Below are 6,877 nucleotides of genomic sequence, written 5' to 3' on the forward strand. Positions count from 1 at the left end.
GAAATGCCCATGGTGATCCACAAGTGCCTGCAACACTATGGAGAAGTACCCCTTCCTAGTGATGTACTCAGTCACAAGATCGTCCAGTGCCAAAATTGGAATATGCATGCTATCTATAGCCCCTGCCCAGTTAGGGAAACCCATTTTATGCAAAGCCATCAACTATTTCACACACATTACCAAGAGTCACGGTTCATAGAATCATAGAATATCAGGGTTGGAAGGGACCCCTGAAGGTCATCTAGTCCAACCCCCTGCTTGAAGCAGGACCAATTCCCAGTTAAATCATCCCAGCCAGGGCTTTGTCAAGCCTGACCTTAAAAACCTTTAAGGAAGGAGATTCCACCACCTCCCTAGGTAACGCATTCCAGTGTTTCACCACCCTCTTAGTGAAAAAGTTTTTCCTAATATCCAATCTAAACCTCCCCCACTGCAACTTGAGACCATTACTCCTCATTCTGTCATCTGCTACCGTTGAGAACAGTCTAGAGCCATCCTCTTTGGAACCCCCTTTCAGGTAGTTGAAAGCAGCTATCAAATCCCCCCTCATTCTTCTCTTCTGCAGGCTAAACAATCCCAGCTCCCTCAGCCTCTCCTCATAAGTCATGTGTTCTAGACCCCTAATCATTTTTGTTGCCCTTTGCTGGACTCTCTCCAATTTATCCACATCCTTCTGGTAGTGTGGGGCCCAAAACTGGACACAGTACTCCAGATGAGGCCTCACCAATGTCGAATAGAGGGGAATGATCACGTCCCTCGATCTGCTCGCTATGCCCCTACTTATACATCCCAAAATGCCATTGGCCTTCTTGGCAACAAGGGCACACTGCTGACTCATATCCAGCTTCTCGTCCACTGTCACCCCTAGGTCCTTTTCCGCAGAACTGCTGCCTAGCCATTCGGTCCCTAGTCTGTAGCTGTGCATTGGATTCTTCCATCCTAAGTGCAGGACCCTGCACTTATCCTTATTGAACCTCATCAGATTTCTTTTGGCCCAATCCTCCAATTTGTCTAGGTCCCTCTGTATCCTATCCCTCCCCTCCAGCGTATCTACCACTCCTCTCAGTTTAGTATCATCCGCAAATTTGCTGAGAGTGCAATCCACACCATCCTCCAGATCATTTATGAAGATATTGAACAAAACCGGCCCCAGGACCGACCCTTGGGGCACTCCACTTGACACCGGCTGCCAACTAGACATGGTTCTTCATAGCAGGATGCGATTAATGGCCCCGCACACTTGCTTTAAGTCCCAACATTGACTTCCCGACTCCAATCTGATTTGCGACTGACTGGTAGCAGTCTGGAGTCATCAGCTTCCACACTGCGATCGCCACACGCTTCTCTACTGAGAGAGCAGCATTCATTTGGGTGCCCTAGCCCTGTGGGTAAGGATGAGCTCAACACTCAATTCCAGGAAGACGGCTTTCCTCATCCAAAAGTTCTGCAGCCACTGTTTATCATCCCAGACCTGCATAACAATGCAATCCCACCACTCAGTGCTAGTTTCCTGAGCTCAAAAGCGACGGTCCACCATGTGCAGCTCTTCCGTGAATGCCAAAAGTGATTTAATGTTGCTCTTATCCACGTCAGACAGCACATCAGGCAATTGTGAATCTGAGTTAGTGTAATGACAGGTTTCAGAGGTGACTTCTGGGAAGTTCTGTTACTACTACAGGACAGGACTAACAAAGAAAACAACAGCACGCTACTAGCCATCACCTTCAGCCCCCAACTAAAACCCCTCCAACGCATTATCAAGGATCTACAACCTATCCTGAAGGATAACCCAACACTCTCACAAATCTTGGGAGACAGGCCAGTCCTTGCCTACAGACAGCCCCCCAACCTGAAGCAAATACTCACCAGCAACCACATACCACACAACAGAACCACTAACCCAGGAACATATCCTTGCAACAAAGCCCGTTGCCAACTGTGCCAACATATCTATTCAGAGGACACCATCACAGGGCCTAATAACATCAGCCACACTATCAAAGGCTCGTTCACCTGCACATCCACCGATGTGATATATGCCATCATGTGCCAGCAATGCCCCTCTGCCATGTACATTGGGCAAACTGGACAGTCTCTACGTAAAACAATAAATGGACACAAATCAGATGTCAAGAATTATAATATTCAAAAACCAGTCGGAGAACACTTCAATCTCTCTGGTCACTCGATTTCTGATCTCAAAGTGACTATCCTTCAACAAAAAACTTTGAAAACAGACTCCTACGAGAGACTGCTGAATTGGAATTAATTTGCAAATTGGATACAATTAACTGAGGCTTGAATAGAGACTGTGAATGGTTGAGTTATTATAAAAAGTAACCTATTTCCCCTTGTTTATTCCTTCCCTCCCCCACTGTTCCTCAGACGTTCTTGTTAAACCCTGGATTTGTGCTGGAAATGGCCCACCTTGATTATCATACACATTGTAAGGAGAGTGATCACTTTAGATACGCTATTACCAGCAGGAGAGAAGTGTGGGGGGAGAGAAAACCTTTTGGAGCGATAAACACCCATTTTTTCATGGTTTGTGTGTATAAAAACATCTTCTACACTTTCCACAGTATGCATCCGATGAAGTGAGCTGTAGCTCACGAAAGCTTATGCTTAAATAAATTGGTTAGTCTCTAAGGTGCCACAAGTACTCCTTTTCTTTTTGAGTTAGTGTAGTTAATCGTGAAGTTCCTGCCTTTCGCAATGTGCTACTGATAGCTAGCAGAGCATTGGAGAGCAGTGCAGGATCCATTCTTTCAGGCAGAGATGGTGGGGTGAGCAGAAAACAAGGGATGCTGAAAAATGCCACAAACTGAAGACAGAAACACATGGAATGCTAAGACACAAAGCAGTGCATCATGGTACATTGAGCCTGGACCCATGATGCGCTGTAATCTACTCCGCCTTCCCACAAGACCTAGTGGCAAAAGGTGGAGAGCTGAACTGTGGGATAGCTACCCATAGCGCATTAGTCTCACTGTCGATGCTACTGCCCCAAGTGTGGACGTTCTCTTCAGATAGAAAAAGACAGCGTGAACATGCAGTAATTTTCTTTTACCGCTTTTTGATAGCCAGCAAAACTTTACACTGACAGTTTTTTTGCCAAGACTCGGCCTAAGGTGTTGGTGACTAAATTGTATCATATTGGCAGTGAATCTGCCTTCTTGATGGAAGTTTTGAAAGAATATGCTTCTTCGAAATCGTAAGTTTGCCTGGTCCAGCCATAAAGGAGAAAATGTTACCCAGAATGAAGAGGTTGAAAAAGCCACCTTTTGCAGGAGGGACCAATGCTACTAATACAGTAGCAGCATTTCACTAGGAAGGAGTACAGAATTTTAAGCCAGGACCCAGAAGAGTGCTACAGAGTGTTGTTTTGATGGAGATTACAGCTTTCAGAGAACAGTTAAAACTTACGCCTTCACCATTTATGATTAGAGAGCCAAACGTCCAAAGTGGTGGAATAAACCCTCTGTCATAGTTAAATTCCAGCTTGGTGAATTGCAATTCATCCTACATAATATTATTTTCAGTTTCAATTGGATGACACTTAATTTTCCTTTCTAAATTGCTGCATAGTGAGTGTTAGACAGTTGTTGCCTAAGTTCAGGCATAGCTGAACTATATCTGTATGTAACTATTTTGCTGTTGTATTGTACACATATACTTGATAAACCCAGAATTTTAGTTTATACCTATATAATAGAACTCCATTCAGTTTTATGAAAGGATTGCTGTGATCTCACAAGAAAGGCTCATTTATTACAGCTGGAGACAAATTATACAGGCAAGGGATATTGAAATCTTTATACAGAGCTAAAAGCAAGAATTATTAATTTGAACTAAGATAAGCAGTCAGACTAGTTCTTGCATGTAGAACTTCTGCTTCATGTCCGACAACCCACTAGTTTTATTTTAAAGACGACAGCAAGGCAAACCTATCATTTTGAGCCAATAACTTGTACAGGTAGAAAAGAGAATATATGTGACTTGCTCCTTGCTCTTACTGCAATTCGCTATTCTTTTGTGCAGCAGTTACAGGAAACCTAATTTGTGGAGACATACAAATACCATGTTTACAAACATTAGCAATAACTAGAGTTGCATTTAACAGGCTCTTGCATGGCACATAATAAAGTTATACAAAGACCATTACTGCTAAAATACTTAGTATTTTAAGATTTATCTACCATCATGACCATTGGGATACATCTACTTACGATAAAACTGTCTATTTGCTGAACTTATCAGGATTCTTTCTGCACCAACTGCTTGTAATGACTGAGGCACAAGGTATGAAAATTGACATTCTCCCAATCGGAAGGGAGTCTTAATGCATCTCCTTGGAAAGATGGCTGCATATCACTCCTTTTCACCATATGTCTACCCAACAGAGAACAAGAAGGATGCAAGAGTAAGGTACTGCATGTACAGGAGAAAATTCAACAGTATGTTACAGAACACCATTAGCCAATGGCATCCCCTCTACCACCTATTTTCCCCAACAATTCCTTTCTACAGATTTCTCATACGAAGGATGTTTTTCATTTAAATTTAAACACTATCAAATTCAGTGATCTTGTATGTATTACCTTCAATGTATTACAAGAGTCACATATTGATTAAGGTCAAGTATCAAGGTACAATAATTCTACCATTGGCCTTAAACTGCTACCATTTCACGCAAACATTAGCATATTGACATCTAAAAGATATATGCATATGAAAATGGATGTTTAATTACTACTCAATAAAAAGCTAGATTTAAAGTAGTAATTACAAAAAAGGCTTTCTGGGGAGCACCCTATAGGTAGAAAATCCAGCTGAACTGTGTATCTGATTTCCTTTGTATTATAAACCCTCCACCCCCAAACTGAGGAACATGCTAACTATAGAATCATCCTGCTAAACAAGGCACTCTTGCCTCAGACACAATCACATAGTTTCACAATAATTCAATAAGAGATTTCAAGTATCAGTTAATTCAACCAACCTTTAAAAGATTCAAAGTTAAATATTTTCCTAACATACATTTATTTTTTCTTTAATAAATCAGCATGTGATGCAGAGGTTATTGTACACCTGGAGCATAAGTTTCTGGAAACACATGAAACAGGTCAGTCATAGCTTTTTTTATTATTATTATTATTATTAAACTCTAAGGCTGTGTTTACATTTAACAGTTACCAGAAAAGGAATTCCATTTTATATCCCAAGGAAAGGAACACTGTCAGGAAAACTCCTAATCTGTTTTATTAGTAACAACATTTAAACCACTAGTTCACTTAATAGTATGTTGGTTATTTTTTGCATTTCTTTCAGCAAGGACAGTGAAATTAGACTCCTTTTTTGGGGGGCTTTATGCTTCTCATGCAGCAACAAAATGCTGTGAGTTTCCAGCACCGTAAGAAGTGATAAAAAAAACAAGCAAAGTTCCCTCCACTGTGTTTTGCCATGAAAACATTTCCATTCATTTTAGATTTTGTAGAGTAAAAAAACCTCTGAAGGTCCTGCAGTAAAATCAGAGATAAGATATGAATAATAATCTCTGATATATTATACCCTAGCAGGGATTTTCCTCTAAATTAGCTCCCCCTCCCTTTTTGTGATAAACTATCACTGTGTGAAATCCTGACCCCATTAAAGCTAATGGCAGTTTTGCCATTGACTTCAGTGGGTCAGGATTTCACACTGGTTTTGAAAAACTAGATTAGAGACTTCAGGTAGCAAAAAACTCCCTCAAACAAAATGGAGGGAAGTTTCTTTCTAACTTAACATTTTCTTTTTTGTCCATTGGTTCAAAGGCTGGTTTCCCAATTAGCTATCTTTAAAAAATATGGCAAGATTTGAGGAAAGCATAGTAGCAGTGTGTGGGATCAAATGAGAGAGAAAGTGAGGCAGTTAGTCTCACAGATTCAAGGGAACATTTCCTCACTTGGAAGGCAACCACCATAATCAGATATAGCACTCAGCCTTACTTACTATACTTCTGTAAAAATGTAATAAAAATGGAATCACAGGACAACTGATTATGCTACAACAGACAAGTTAGAGTTCAAAGAAAGTCTAACTATAGCACTAATTTTATACCACAGACAGGTTGAAGCTTTCAGCATTTCATCACCAGTGATATGGGTTTTTTTGTTTTGTTTTGTTTTTTAAACCTAGAGAAATGCTGTTACATTTCAGAGTTGTGGGGGGAAGGGGAAGAGGGAAAAGGGACTTGCATATTTGAATTCCTCATATAGGTTAACTGTGGCCTTTTGCATTTTACAGACAAGAACTTTGCCCTTTCCCTAAACATTACATACACTGGCTTTCATAAGGCACTTTTTTTTTTTTTTTAAAGCAAAATAATTTTAAATATTCAAATACTACAGATCACATGCACTCCTGCTTAGATAACATTTCTTACATTGTTTACAGTTCACCCTTCTTTGTGGATGTCAGGCATCCTAGTATATGCCTGGGGTTCAAAAAGTTTTGATTTGTGAACCAGTCACTCTAAACTGGTTACCCTAAAATATCAGATCCCAAAAATGAAGATAAAGATAATCAATTATGCTTCTTGGCATTGGCCTATTGATAAATTTGTAGTCTAGTCACAATAGTGTCCAATCAGCACCACTGTAAACAATCATCAGCTTTGGTAATGGCCAATGTGCTAGTCAGAGTGGACTTTCCTTAAAAGACCTGAGAATTAATTTAGATTAACCAAGTCTGAGAGACTATCATTCAAGAATAAAGAGTTAGAGAAGGGTCACTTCTACAATAAGAGAGTGCGGGGTGGGAATGCTAACAATGAAACAGGCGTACAATATTAGAAGCCTTTATAAAAAGGAAGGGTCATTTAATTTTGCTTTCTGAG

The 6,877-nt window shown here is 40.4% G+C and overlaps 1 long non-coding RNA gene across 1 annotated transcript in view; it reads left to right on the forward strand.

Moving 5' to 3' along the window:
- The first annotated feature begins 4,359 nt into the window (after positions 1-4,359).
- The window catches only part of LOC144270847 (uncharacterized), a 28,432-nt gene continuing 25,914 nt past the window's right edge, over positions 4,360-6,877 (forward strand). The window contains exons 1-2 of the long non-coding RNA XR_013347262.1: positions 4,360-4,428; positions 5,066-5,125. This is a non-coding gene — a long non-coding RNA (uncharacterized LOC144270847). The remainder of the gene's footprint in view (positions 4,429-5,065; positions 5,126-6,877) is intronic.

The sequence above is a fragment of the Eretmochelys imbricata genome, chromosome 10 (genome assembly GCF_965152235.1).
Source record: "Eretmochelys imbricata isolate rEreImb1 chromosome 10, rEreImb1.hap1, whole genome shotgun sequence".
NCBI classification, from domain to species: Eukaryota; Metazoa; Chordata; order Testudines; family Cheloniidae; genus Eretmochelys; species Eretmochelys imbricata.